This window comes from Dermacentor andersoni, chromosome 3 (assembly GCF_023375885.2).
Source record: "Dermacentor andersoni chromosome 3, qqDerAnde1_hic_scaffold, whole genome shotgun sequence".
In the NCBI taxonomy this organism is placed as follows: Eukaryota; Metazoa; Arthropoda; class Arachnida; order Ixodida; family Ixodidae; genus Dermacentor; species Dermacentor andersoni.
In genome coordinates, this window is record NC_092816.1 from 7,032,235 (window position 1) to 7,047,538 (window position 15,304).

Below are 15,304 nucleotides of genomic sequence, written 5' to 3' on the forward strand. Positions count from 1 at the left end.
CGATACCTCGGCCTCCACATCGACTGCATCCCCAAGTTTAACGCGGCCACCACACAACTCTGCAGGGACTCCAAGAAAGTGGCAGGCGCCGCACGCTCCCTGCTCGCCCGAGGCCGCGGCTGCACAGGGCATCTTGCGCTCCGAGTGTACAACTCGATCGCAACGTCGCGAGCGCTCTATGCGCTCCCACTCACCAACGCCAGTGCAGCCAACTGGAAGGCCGTCGACTTCGAGCACCGCACTGCAGTTCGCCAAAAGTACGCGCTTCCCCGCTTCTCGCAAGTGGGGGCAACTCTCGCCGAAGCGGGAACTTGGCCGCCCTCACTTCGCGCGCGGAAACAAGCGCTTCACCACATCGAGCGTCTGCAACGGTCGCCATAGGGTCAGCGTCTCGTGTGCCGCCTCCACACCCTCGAGGGCTCGGGCATGGGCCAGCATGCCACCGAGTTCAGCACTTGCATCGCCTCTTTGCCTCAACTCCTCCCCCTGCCGCCTTCGCCGCACGCCTCCGCGCTCCTCGAGGTAAACATCACCGTCCCGGGCGTCAAGAGCAAGCGACAAACAGCACTGTGTGCCATGCAACAGGAGACGGCTGCATTGATCTTCGAACATCTACGCGACCGACTCCTAGTGTACACTGACGGATCCGTGTCCAGTGACGGTTCCGCCGCTGCCGCGTGCTCGGCACCGGACATTTCTGCGTCTCGACAGTGCCGCCTTCGTTTTCCTGCCTCGTCGACAGTCGCCGAACTCGCGGCGATTGACCTCGCGGCTGACCTAGTTCTTCAGCAGTGCGATGTCTCGTCTGCCGCTATACTGTCGGACTCGCGTGCGGCTCTGTGCATGCTGAGGAAGGACTATGCCGGCCTTCCGCTTGTGCAGCGCGTGGGATCAAAACTGCGCCATCTCGTAAATCAGGGCTGCGATTTGGCATTGCAGTGGGTCCCCGCGCACATCGGCCTGCCCGGGAACGAAGCGGCCGACGCCCTCGCAAAGTAAGAAGCTCTCGCGACTCCCTTCCCCCTCGCCAGCTCCGTCACCCGTTTCGACGTGGCCAAGACGGCGATACTGCGCATTCTCCGCGCGCAGCACCCGGATCCGCGCGTTGCTGCTGGTACGCCCCCTCGCCTCCTCCTCCGCGCGGGTCTCTCCCGCTGGGACCGCTCGTTTCTCCTTCGGCTGCGCGTCGGCTGCTACAACACGGCCGCCAGAATGCAGACTGAACGGAAGAGGCAGCCCCGCGTGCTTGGATTGCGGCGAGGAGGAGCCGCTTGAGCACCTTCTGCTCCGCTGCCCGGCCTTCGATGTTGAGCGCATTGCGCTATTTGCATCATACCGTCGTGTAGGACTGCCCTGTGACTCGGAGGGAGCACTTCTCTTTCCGGCAGCCCACCCTTCCATTGTCAAGAAAGTGCTTCCTGCCCTACTTGACTTTTGCTGTGACACGCAGCTGAGAGCGCGGCTGTAAGCCCCGCATTGCTTCTTCACCCTTCTTGTTATTTTTTCCGCCTTCTTTTCCTTCTCTCCTGGTCTTTTTCTCCCCACTCCCCTTTCCCTGTGCAGTGCTGTTGAGGTGTCCTCCTCTGAGAGACAGTTACGGCACTGCACTTCTCTCTTCCTCTCCTTCAAAAGTCACTACACACACAGATCTTGCTGCAGTACTCGGCAAAGCATGCTTACGCATTAAAAAATTGGAGGACGCTTAAGCTTCGCCTTGAAGAGTGGAACGCGATAGCGTTATCGCACCCCGTTCACACCGCCTACTCCAACGCGCTACGCCAGCCAAACGTCGCGATCGGCACAGATAGCCGGGCCCCGACGCGCCATGAAGGCGGACGCGGTCATGGGGCGAGTGGCGCACCACGTGTCGGGGCAGCGCCGTACATTGCGAGGAGGGGGTCTTCCGTGTTTGCCGCAAGATGGCTCTGCGTGTGCGCAGAGCGCAGAAGAAATTAGCGGAAACGTACTTCGCTACTCATGAAACTGCGACTTCTGTAAGTTACATGGTCACCATTACCGATATACACCGCAGTATAACTTTCTACGGCACGTTTCTAAGGCAACACCGCATTCACTAGAAGCGATTTTGTCCCGTTTTGAAGGAACGAACTCGTTGCTGAGTGGTAGCATCTCCGTCTCACATTCCGGAGACCCTGGTTCGATTCCCACAGCCCATCTTGCAAAATGTTTTTTATTTATGAAGTGCCTTCTGGGATTTATTGCTGACGGTCAACGCCGCTGACGCCGACGACACCGGCTTTTCTGCGACACGAGCTCCTTAACGCTATCGCGTTAAAATACGCTGGGAGTGCCTATTAACTAGTGGGCACATGTTGTCCTTCCGCGCTTCTAATGTGCTTGTGTACCGAGTGCAGTTTGATAGCAGCAGATGCGGTGTTGCAGGCCCCGCCTGTTGCGCCTCCACCCATGGTGTAGGAGGCAGTCCACAGCCGCTTGCCTATCAGCCGTGTCTGCTTATTCTGGCCGCCAATAGATTGCGCTACAAGCGGACGTGCTTCCCCTTGCTGCCTGTTGCTGGCGCTCTAAGCAGACTCCGCATAAAGTCCCTTGACAATTTGAAAGTAGCGACACTCTCCTCCTCACGGCGCTTTCCTCCTCGATTCTCCTCGCCCGCCGACTGCGCACGGCGCGCTTTTCCTCCTGGGCTCCCGCGGACGGGCCGCAGGATTCTATGGAGGCGTGTAATTTTGGGCCGGTTGCGCGCCCCAGTGGGGTTGATAATAATGCTAATAGCAGCATCGATAATGCTGGAGGCAAAGTTTATGAGGAGGTTAGTTTTACTTAAAGCCGTATGAACTAAAGCCCCTCAATCTCCCAAAGTAGCGCCATTCACTTCCCTCCTCCTCCGCTCGGCGCGGCCTCGACGGTGGCGCCGCCGGCGGTGGGCCTGCCGTAGCAGACGACGGCTAACACGCTACCGGAGGAAATCCGCAGAGAGGTTCGTTCGAGCCCTGCGGAGCAGTTTTTTCAATTGAGATCTTTCTTCGTCAGTCGGTAACTGTCCTTTAGAATTTCGTGTTGGAATTGCGGAAGAAATAGAGAAAAGGACCATTATTCAAGGCGTATTTAAGGCGTAAAGCGCGCGACGTTGAGAGTTCGTGTTGCTGAAACACGACGGAAGCACGCGGCGTACTCAAACACGCGCGTAATTACCAAAGTTTCAGGTGCTGACAGCGTGAGAGTATGTGTACGTGGTTTCGTAGGTTCATTTACGTACCTGCAGGATACTTTTGCTCGGCCGGCGCGTGAGAGATTCCGGCTGTGTGCGGTCAGCAATGCCTGGCAACAGGGCCCCGTCTTTTTCATTGCGGGGTGCTTTGGTAATCGTGGCGTTATATTTTCTTTTACAAGTACTGCTCCAGGAGGGCACATGTAATGGCTAACGGAGGCATCTGAGCACGTGACATTACAATAATACAGGCGTCGCAGGGAGAGTTCGCATACAAAATTGGCTGCCCGCGATCTTATACCCCCTTGGCATGCACAGGCTTCGGCGAGCCCCATCCAGCCCTGGTTCTAGCTTTGGTGTTCCCGTTGCCGCTTTGGTGCCCCGGAGGCGCCGCCAATAATACGAAATAATGACAAGTTGTTACAACTAGTAAATAAAATTTATTGAATACAATCGCGCCGAGGCGCCAACTTCTATAGCAGCGCCAGCACGCCCGCGCGAGTATTATAAAACGCCAACGAGGAATTTACCGGCCCACGTACGACTCTACGATCAAAGTGCACGTTAAACATCCCCAGGCGAGCTAGATAAAGTTATCCGGAGCCATCCATTACGACCTCCATTCTAGCCTTAGTCGCTTCGGAACGTTAAAAGCGTTAATCACCACAAACCAAATCAATACATGCGGGCATACATTCGAAGCTAAAAGACTGCATCGTAAGTCTTAGTGAGCCTTGCAAAAGCGTCGGGAATGTGCTAACTTCTGGTGGAGCTCAAAACACACCCTGAATAAAGTCGCTTTTATGTCACAGGCCAGCTGCAGATGCGTACATTTCACCGCAAGACGAAACTACATGAAACAAAGAGAGCACATTCGAAAAAAAAGTCAAACGACGAGCTAAAAATCACGCAGAGCATGAACACACCCTTTTTCGAAGCGGAAGGCGTGAACTAGGCTCAAAATAAGAGGTTGTGAGTAGCCGCGGCCCTCACTTCACTAAACCGTGCGTTCTTTGCCACTTCCTCGAAGTCAGCCCGCCCGATCCTGCGAATCCACACTTTTCTTTGCGTTGCGCCCGCCGGACGGTAAAGCAAAAAGCTTTTTGCCCTCACTGTGTCTGTTGCGGCAACCGAAGGCGCAGCAGCATGGCATCGCAATTGAGTTCTCGGCCCTACACATTCTATTACGCTAACGCACTCCGTCAGTTCGCCTGCCGTACTTTCGTTGCGCAGGCCCAACAATGGAGGTCGGCGCGCGCTGGAAAGAAAAAATATACAAAAGCGCGGTGCCTGCTCCACGTGACACAGATTGGCCAATGGGGGAGTGGAGGAGGCTGGCGCGACAGGAAGCGTGGAGGAGGACGCGCCAGGGTGAGCGGGGTGGCGGAAAGATCTAAGAATGGCGGTACTTTTGAAAAAATTGAGGGGTTTTAGTATGAACGGGGTATACCGATTGAAAGGGAGCTTTGAGGCGAGTTCTATACTCCAGACAATTTTTCTGCCACATGATCAGATGCTTTACTTCGAGCGTCTGATCTAGTATTGCTTGTGACACATCCCTTTGTGTGTGGCTTATTAAGCGAAAGCCTTAGACCTCAGCTGTTTCAAGGTCCCGTTGTGAGCTACGGAAAATATCACGTGACCGAAGGAAGGCGGGAAGCGAACCAAAGTATGCGCAGCCGCGATAAGAGATGATTAATGATTAGCAAAGTAATGATTGATTAGTGATTGGATTAAGATTAATTCGCGTGTATTAGGGAGGATTAAGGTGGATTAAAGTCGATGAAGGTGCATTAGGGTGAATCAAGGTGGATTAAGGTACATAAAGGAGCACTAGGTTGGATTAAGGTCGATGAAGGTGGATTAGGGTGGATGAAGGTGCGTTGAGGTGCATTAAGAACGATTATGGTGGATTAGGGTGGATTAAAGTGCATGGAGAAGGATGAGGGGGGATTAAGGAGGATTAAGATGCATTGAGAAGGAATATGTTGGGCTAGGGTGAATTAAAGTGAAGGAAGGAGAATTAGGGTGGATTAAGGAGTGTTAGGGTGGACTAAGGTAGATGAATGTGGATTCTGGTGGATTAAGGACGACTATAGTGGATTAGGGTGGATTAAAGTGAATGAGGGAGAATTAGGGTTGGTTAAGAAGGATTAAAGTGCACTAAGGAGGGTTAGAGTAGATTAAGGTCAATGAAGGTGGATTATGGTGCCTTAAGGGGGACATTCGTGGATTATGGTGGATTAAAGTGAATGAAGGAGCATTAAGGTCGATGAATGTGGATTCGGTGGATTAATGTGCATTAGGAGGATTATGGTAGACTAATCGCTCCTAATACTCAATGAACCCTAATTCACCTAAGTCCACCCTAATCCACCTTAATGCTCCTTCATCCACTTTAATCCAGCTTAATACTACCAATCCACCTTAATAGAACCTAATCAACCTACATCACCCCTAATGCACCTTAGCCTACCCTAACCGTGTTAATCCTCCTTTATCAACCCTAGTCCATCATAATCCGCCTTAATCCTCCTTCATCTACCTTAATCCTCATTCATGCACCTTAATCCTGCTTAATAATCCCAATCTACTTTAATGCACCCTAATCCACCTCTATCAAACCTCATCCAGCTCCATGGTCCCTAATCCGCCTTAATCTACCCTAACCCATCCTAATCAGTCTTAATACGCTTTCATCAACCCTTCACCTTAATCCACCATAATCCGCCTTAATCCTCCTCCACCCACCTTATTCTTTATTCATGCACCTTAATCCTTCCTAATGCACTCTAATCCACCTTAATCTTCTTTAATACACTCTAATCAACCTTAATCCTCCCTAATCCACCTTATGTCAATCACTAATGATTCATTAATTAACTTCGGTAATCATTCTCTTATACAGGGATGGACATGCTTTGCGTAACCTCTGGCGTTCCTTCGGTCACGTAATACTTCTAGTTTACAACACGACCTTGAAACATAGACATCTAAAGGCTTTCGCCTTAAAACTTAAAATACTCAATGTTGACTAGCTAACGCTCATCACCTGCAATACCACGGGTATACTTGCCACACATTTTTTCAAGGCGCAAAGCAGAATCTATAATGCTGCACTTCCGACTGAATAACCACAGTTAGTGACGTGCTAGGTGATGGAGCCGCCCCGGAATATTAAGCATACTGAGGACAACCGCAACAAAAACGCTGGTGAGCAGGCCGGAAGAATAAAAACAAAAAGGCAGCATTACGGCATGCTTTGCTACGAGCTATAAGAAAGACGCCTCAGCACGCAAACAACGCTGTTCTTTGTCGGAACAAAGTTCTTTCGGCCAATGTCATGCAGCCACTGCTTCCTGCGGAAGCCGTCACGCTTTCCTTGTGGTATCATAAAAACGGCATAACCATCTTCAGGCTTCTTGCTGCAGTTATATGCGCAACAGCCCGGCATAGCACTAGTACATAGAGCAGGAAACACAGCGTACAACGTTCGCTACGCCGAGCCAGCCGTGCTCACGAGGAAAATGGCGCGATCGAAAAAGAAGAACACAAGCACAACTCAAGATCCGCGCGTTACCAAGGGCAAAGGCAGGGAGATCAATCGTCGTGCAGAAAAACGGGGGCAGAACTGGTTGCCGCGGAGGGACGCGCAAGGGGCGAGGAGGAGGCGAGGAGGTCGCGCGGCTGTCTGTCTGTCTGAAAAACATTTATTTACATAAGTTTTGCAGCAACAATAGGTGGGCTCCTCCTTTAGGTGGAGGTGGGGGAATAGGTGGGCCCATTGGCGTCGGCCGCCGCCCGGGCCCGCTCGACCAAGGCCCGTTGGGCCGTCAGGTCAGAGCAGCCGAGCAGGGCTGCCTCCCAGTCCTCCCGGGAAGGGTTGGGTAGGGGGGTTAGATTTGGTTTTTTTTTTTGACATGGCCATAGCACGTGGAAAATGTCTGGGGACTTTTCCCCACAGTGCGGGCACTCCCCCGTGCAAGCGGGGTCAAAGTATTTTAAGGCTGCCGGGCACAGCAGGGTTTTGGTATAAAGGCGAAGGAGAATGCTGTGAGGCCCTTAAAGAGCTTGGGATAGATGGCATGGCCAGATTGGTACAGCTGAACGATCTCTTTGAAAGTATAGGCGGGATTGGGTTCGGGGTCCGGATCGGTGGGGGACGAAGGTGATGCCCGGAAAGTGAGCACGCGGGCGACGGCATCGGCCGTCTCGTTTCCTTCGAGGCCCATGTGAGCGGGAGTCCAGATAATCGTACGGTGCGAGGGGGCACCGAGATAGTCGCTGTTTTGCTAAATTTTGTAGACAAGGTACGGTATGTGCCCCTGCTCAATATTGTGGCAAGCACCCCTCGAGTCGATGATGATGACCCGCGAGTGTTCATCTGCGGCGGCTAGCGCGATGGCAACCACCTCCGCGTGTGTAATAGTGTGTGCACGGAAAGTGAGTCCGTTTACTGCCGTGTTTTGGTGAACGACTGCAGCCGTGTACCAACCCCCATGGTACGGGCCGGAGGCGTCCACGTAGAAGACTCCGTGTCTGCGTCCATAGTGGCGAGCCAAGGCTTCCGCCCGCGCGAGGCGTCTGCCACTATGATCCTCTCGTGTCATGTTGACCGGAAGAGGGCGCACGTGCAGGGCATACCTCCACTGTGATGGGATATGTATACGTGCTCTTCCGTATGTATTGAATGATGGATGTGGTAGTCGGGCAAGGAGACGGCGACCCGACGGCGTTTTAGAGAGCCTCGTGTTTTGGTTCATCAAGTGTGCCTCTCGCAGCTCCTTAAAGGTGTTCACCATCCCCTGGCCCAGGAGGCGCAGGTTGGAGGTACTGACTGGGAGGTCGAGGGCACTCTTGTAGATTTTACGGAGAATGACTTCGAGTGTATTCTTGTCAAATTTGCGTAGGTGGAGGTATGGAGCCGAGTAAAGGACTCGACTGGTTACAAATGCATGCGCCAGCCGCAAGACGTCTTTGGATCGTAACCCCCCGCGCTTGTTCGAAACCCGGCGGACCATCCGGCCCACCTGGTCCCCCACCTGACGCAATTTGGCCAATGTTGTGTCAGCTTTTCGATTTTTGTGAATAAAGAGCCCCAGTACTCGGATCTCGTCGTGTTCGGGAATGGGTCCAGTGTTAAGGGAGAGGTCGATTTTGGTGGTGCACTTTGGTGAGGAGCGTATGTGCACAAATTCAGATTTGGACGGGGAGCACTGAAGGCCGCATCGACGGGCATAGTTGTCTACGATGTCCGCCGCTTGCTGCAGGTTGGCCTCCATTTCTCCTACCGATCCGTGTTTAGCCCAGATGGTGATGTCGTCGGCATACAGCGCGTGCTGGATGCCGTCGACCCTCGCCAGATGAGCGCGAATTCTCTTCATTGCCAAATTGAACAGGAGGGGCGAGAGGACTGCTCCCTGCGGGGTCCCTCGCGTGCCTAATTGGTATGGGCCGTGTTCGCTGTCCTGAATCCGAATGTATGATTGTCGGTCAGTGAGAAATCGCCTAATGTGGTTAAAAGTGTTTCGGCCGCAATCTGTTTGGGAAAGATGTGTTAGAATAATTTCGTGGGTCACATTGTCGAAGGCCCCCTTCAAATCCAAAGCGAGTACTATTTTATCACTGAGGGGATATTCGATCGGGTCGAGAATTTCTCGGTCAAGTTGAAGCAAGACATCCTGTGCGGACCGGTGTGGGCGGAACCCGAACATGGTGTCTGAGAAAACATTTTTGTTCTCCAGAAACTCAGACAGCCTATCGCTCACGATCGTCTCCATTAATTTTCCCACAGAAGAAGTAAGGGAGATGGGTCGGAGGTTGTCTGTGTTGATGGCTTTACCAGCTTTGGGAATGAAGGTGACCAGAGTGGTCTTCTAATCAATTGGGAGGGGTGTTTCCCCGATCCAAATGGAGTTCGTTAAGCGAGGAGTGGGAAGTAGGCAGAGTCGGGAAGGTAGGCAAGTAATTTGACTAATTTTGTCCCGTCCCGGTGCCGTTCCTCGCTTCATTTTTGCTAGGCCCGCCTTCAGGTCATGTAGCTGGAACGGTTGGTCCATATCCGCGTTCTCGGAACCTGCATACGAGTACGCGGGCCCTCGGGGGTCCTGCTGAGTACAGAGGTATTGATCTCGGAGTTTGCATGCCAATTTTGAAGTGTCTCCATCGAAGCAGTGCATGGCTCGTTGGAGATGTTCTTGTGTTTCTGTTCGAGTTTGGGTGGGGTCGATTAGGGCGCGGAAGAGGGGCCGCCTACTCCGGCTGGACATTTGTCGCGCGGCCGTGTTGCACCGGTCCACCCAGTTAGAGTCAGCGAGTTGGGCCGCGTACTCTGCCGCTCATTGGGTGAGCTCAGCGATGCAAATTTTGAGTTTCCGATTGTGTTTTTGCCGGCGCCATCGGCGGACAAGGCTGTGCCGGGCCTCCCAGAGGTGAAGGAGGTGGTTGTCCACCTCCGGGGTCTCCTCTGAGAGTTGAATTTGGGTTTCCGTGGAGCGAAGGGCGGAAACCAATTGCTGGGACCAGACGTGGTACCCTTGCTCCTGAATGGGGGTCGAGTTGGTGTATGTGTGTCGGAATTTGGTCCAATCGGGCAATTTTGCCTGTGCGAAAGGTCTTGCCAATGGATGGGTGCGAATAGTTGTATTGAGTATGCAGTGGTCGCTACCGAGGGTTTCTTCGGTGTTGACCCAGTCTACATATTGAATGTTTTTGGTGAGGGTAAGGTCCGGAGACGTGTCCTGGGTCACGGAGTTACCCACGCGAGTTGGGTGGGCAGGGTCGGTGTGGAGAGTAAGGCCCAGCGTGGACATAAGTTCTGCGAGCTTACGTCCACGTTTCTCTTCACGCGCGTATCCCCAAAGTGTGCTGGGGGCGTTGAAATCACGCACGATCACCAGGGGATCCTTGCCCGCAGCCTTCAAGGCGCGGCTAAAAAGGTCTGCGAAAGGGATGTTGGCTAACTTAGGGGAACAATAAATGTTGAGAACGTGTAGTGGTGAATCCTGTTTTCGTAGCGGAAGGAGGGTCACCATCACGTACGAGAATTCGGTGTTGAGGTCAAGGTCAACGAAGTTGGCCGTGTAATTTTTATGCACGCAGATACAGGAGAGGGGGTCCTGCTGAAACGTGGTGTAATTTGTAAGTGTGGCGCCGCTCCCAGGTTTCTGGAGGGCTACCACAGCAGGAAGGTGCTCGAATGTTGTGAGGAAAAATCGTAGGCTGGCCCGCTTAGCGTGGGCCTTGAAACCTCGACAGTTCCACTGGGTAATTAGGATGGGGATGGCCAATTTGGATGGAGGGAATTTCCTGAGTTTAGGGGTGCCCGCCATGATCGGTAAGATTGGTGAGGAGTTGCGAAGACGATGTTCCATCGCCAGCACTCACGGGGAGGGGAGCATCCTCCATTCCGGAGAGTGAGCAACTGTCTTCGTCATCAAAATCGAGTTGTCGTCGAAACATTTTGGGCTACTGGCCGGAAACGTCTTTAATTGGGCCGGCTCGCCGGGTCGTGCGAGTGGTTTGCGCGATTTGTTGAGTTATGAGAGAGGGAATCATCTTTGTCAATTTGGCAATCGCGGCATTCATGGCCGCGGAGATTTGGGTTTCAAGAGCGCAAATCCGGCTGTCCATACGGGCCTCGAGGGCGTTGATCAGGGCCTCGAGAGCGGCTACCGCGCTAGGTGCCTCCGCCGGCGCTTCTGTCTCGCTTTCCATTACTTCTACTGCGGGGGTAGAGAAGGGTTGCGTCAATTTTGCTTCTAGTGCTGTAATTTTCTTTAGCAGCATCTCATTTTGCGCGTGGAGAGCCGCGATAATGTTTTGTTCGGCGCTGCGCGCCGTAGGACGAGTAGAGGGAGGGGAAGAGAAGGCAGCCCTGCCCGCGCCGCTCACCTGCTTTCCTTTTTTCCACGGCGTCGGCCCAGGCCCCGGTCACGCCGTGTGGTGGCGCCGCAGATTGCCTCCCGACTACTCCGGCAGGGGGGGCTGACTTGCCGGTCTTGGTGACGTCCCGGTGTGGCAACTCACCGGGAAGCTCAAGATGGCGGTGTTTTTTTTTGACCCCCGTTTTTGTCTTGCCGCCCTTTTGGGCGGCTATCTTGGAGTTGCGGAACTTCGCAGTGCACTCGCGGGAGTTCGTGGCGTGTCCACCACCGCACACTGAACACTTGGGCACGCATTCGTGAGGGGCCCGCACTCCCTCCACGAGTGGAATCTGTTGCCCGCACAGACCGCAAGTGTCCTGTCTCAGGTTTGGGCATGCGTCCATCCTATGGCCGACAGCACCGCACTTGCCGCAGGCCGGAATTGTACGGTAGTAGGGTTGGACGGGCACCACCATGTTGTCATAGTGAACAAAACGCGGTTTGTTCTTTCCGGCGAAGGTAACACGCGCTTTCTTCGATGTACCAAATTTTCTTACTTCAACAATGGTGCCTGCTCTCCAACACACCTTTTGCTGAAGTGTCTCCGTCGTGTCCGAGTTGCACACCACGATGACACCGTGGCAAACGTTTCCGCCATCTTGCCGTAGGTATCCGTGGACCGGGACCGCTCCGCGTTCTGTGTTGACAGAAAAATCCCCGATCACTCGGTCTGCCGTCTCGAGGCCGGGGTATGGATCACAATCAAATTTTGTTCTCTCGAATGGAGAATCGATGCTGTCTCTGCCCGCTCGGACCCGAGGTAAGCCGTGAAGCCGGTCCCGTAGCGATTCTCGGAGAAGGCTTCGTGCAAGGAAATATGCTCACGTGGCTTTACAACGATCACGTAGTCATCCGGGTTGGGTTTTAGTAGCGGGCGAGGCTTCCTCTTCGTGAAGACCTTGCCCTTGCTTCCCGCAGCGTGCGAGGCGGGAGGCTGCGTCTTGCCGGCTGGGATGCCGGAGGCCGGAGCGGCGGCGGGCGCCAGCATCTTGGCTTTCTCTTGCAAGCGGCGAGCGGCCGCGTTGAGGAGAGCTTCGCTTCGAATGTTCGAAGGCATCGCAGAATTGGGCTCCTCGGTCGTCGGAACCGTCGTCCAGGACATCGCGTCCGGGTCGTAGCCACGCTGGGTTAGCGTAGAGACGGCCATGTTGCCTCGGGAAGCAGTCTCCACGCGGCCGGGCATCGGCGTCGCCGTCAGGCTGGACGGCGTCGCCCACGTGGCGGGGTGAAAAACTGCTCTAAAATTGCCGAAAACCGGCCCACCTGGGTGAAATCGGTGTCCACGTGGGCCGGGTGACTTTCTTGCTTAGGTGGTAACAAATTGGTGGGGTACCGTGAAGTTACCCGTGGCTGCGGCCGAGAATTGGCGCAGCCGATGCGCAGCACGTCTGAAGCGAACGCTCCTGCGTCTGCGTCCCCCCGCGCGGCGGCGGCAGAGTTCGAAGAGTGTCGCTACTTTCAAATTATCAAGGGATTTTAACTCCGCAGAGCGCAGTCCACGCGCTCGCGTGTTCCGTCCCATAAAGGACCACCCTGTACATGGGGTATGCTTCACTTCCACGGGCCTTGACAACAGAGTACTCAGTCAATTTTGGTGCTCGGATTCCAGCGATTGCTTCTCAACTGGTAGCGATGCGAGCAATATACATAGCGCATGATACAGCGCAAGACTGCGTTGTATTACGTAAATTACAACTCCGAACTTCCAGTCTGCAGAAAGGAAAGCAGCCAACAAGTGACATTTCGGTCAGTTTTCTGCTCTTTTCTCAAATAAAAGCAGGTGAGCACATAGATGCGTCTCACAATGAACGCGCGGACAGCGTCTGCTAAACACCGCGATGATATTTCTTATGCAAATGCGTGAGGCGCAGTGTTGCGCTTACTAAGCGCTGACAAAGGAGTCCCAATGGCGCATGTCGTGCCCGGAAAGCATTTACACAAATCGAAGGGTGCTGTATGCTCCGCATGGACGCACCAAACTTGCATTGGATCGGGGCACGTAACAAAAGCACATTTCCCCTGCAGTTTACAGGAATTGTTACTGCGCACTAAGAAGGTGACGACATTCATTAGTGAATGCAGTGTTCTCTGCGATTTTTAGAAGAAGCCGTGCTGATGAACTCCATTTTCTCTTCTCGCGGACACCGTCTTTTCTGCGGCTGAGTAAGTCCGGGCGTGTGCGTTTTTGCAGTTTATCCAGTAATTGTAGCGAGCTGGCCTAACGGTACAAGCGTCTCTGCCGAGGTGACCGTACTTGCACGTACCCATCGTCTATCCCTATTCTCGCACAAAACTCGTGAGTCGTGACGATATTAACACGTGAACATGTTTACATTTTACGGGTGAGCGCTTTTCACCGTCTAACAGATGTTATCGGTCAGCGCAGGACGCGCCTGCATGTATCGGAAATTTCTGTAATGTTATCGATAGTTCTATCCGCTGTCTGTTGTCACCGAACCATGTGTAATGTGATTGCATTTGTGCGCGACGCGAAAGGTCTAGAACTTACTGGAGGACACGCCATAGAGAAAGAAATTTCAACAAGAGCGGACAGTCCCATAGAGCCCAGCGGCCGAATTGACTGTAGCTCACGAAGCGCATGGTATTAACACCTTCCGGTTTCTATTTTGGGCGCGCGCGTTTTGAACGCCAGTTGGTACACGCCACGCCGGCTCCGCTGATCCGCGCGGCATGTATTTTTAACGCGACAGCGTTAAGGAATAAACTGCAAAAGAGTACGCATTTGGGCTGGTTGGTTCATGATTGCGAGCAATAAAAACAGCGCAAAACGACGGGACGAGTGAGGGGACACAGACAACAGCGCTGACTTAACAACCAAAGTGTCTTTATTCTTTCAGTCAGCATATATATGCTCCGCCGCTATCTGAAACCACAGATTCTACAGAATTGGGCATGCGCAGAGGGAATTGCAATTAATGTGATAGGAAGGCAATCTCCTTCGGAAGGAGAAAAATGTATGTTGGGGTTATGCTCCTCGGTCTCATAAGAACCTTCTTCCATTTTCGACCGCGCACTCAAAGATTGTCAAGCGCGGTATAGCAAGATCCTGCATGAAGGCGGCCCTCATCCGGTCTTGTGACCACCAAGTGGAGGTAAGTTTCGAAAAGCAAGTAGCCAGACTGAAACTCGCAGGATTCTCAGTACCACTTTTGACCAGCATCGCTGAAAGCCTCGCAACGAACCTTAAAGGAAAGCAGTCGGCAGTTGCTCTATCTGAGAATCGCCCACGGCAAATGGTTGCGGTTATACCATATGATCACCAGGTTGAGCACAATCTCAAAAAGGTTGTCAGCAGCGCAGGCGTCAGGTTGCTGTTTACCTCCAAAAATTAGTTAGGTAGCCTGTGCCACCAAGTCAATAGGGTAAGCATGAATAACAACAAAAAAAGTTGTAAAAAGCAGCACAGACAGAGGTTTGTAGGTGATTGTTGTGACTGTGTGGTGTATAAGATCCCCCTTTCATGCAAGCGCTTTTATATCGGCCAAACGGGGCGTTGCATCAATGACCGCATGCGCGAGCACTTAAACAAATTTCAGAAACGGGCAAAAGATAGTCAATTGTCACTGCATTGCAATGAATGCGGCTGCAAGCCATCTTTCGAAGGTGTAACCTACCTGTCGAAATATCGTGATGACCGCGCACGCCTTATATTCGAAGCCTTCCACATTCACGTTAGTGGCGAAGCATGTGTAAGCCTTCCGTCCATTTCTTTCCTTCCGAAGGAGGTTGCCTTCCTATCACATTAATTGCAATTCCCTCTGCGCATGCCCAATTCTGTAGAATCTGTGGTTTCAGATAGCGGCGGAGCCTATATATGCTGACTGAAAGAATAAATACACTTTGGTTGTTAGCGATGTTGTCTGTGTCCCCTGACTCGTCCCGTCGTTTTGCGCTGTTTTTATTGCTCGTAATCATGAACCAACCAGCCCAAATGCGTACTCTTTTGCAGTTTATTTCTTCTACATCGGGCTCTTTTCCTTCGTGTGTGCCTTTCTCGTGTTTCCGTTCTTCAGTCATTTGCATCAATTTGCTCGCCACCGCGACTTGTAGAGCTCGCCTCTACACTTACTCGCTCAAGCATTCTTGCCTACCGCCGGAAGTCGCCGTGTTGTTCGGGGGACTGATGCCTTCGAAGGGCCACATAAAGAGAACGTGCCGAATTTTGCGC

The 15,304-nt window shown here is 53.0% G+C and overlaps 1 protein-coding gene and 1 pseudogene across 1 annotated transcript in view; one reads left to right on the forward strand and one right to left on the reverse strand.

Moving 5' to 3' along the window:
* Positions 1–15,304, forward strand: part of LOC140216321 (uncharacterized) — an 84,209-nt gene that overhangs the window by 15,308 nt on the left and 53,597 nt on the right. The gene's annotated exons all lie outside the window — the stretch shown is intronic.
* LOC126520781 (uncharacterized) lies at positions 10,658–12,262 on the reverse strand (annotated as a pseudogene).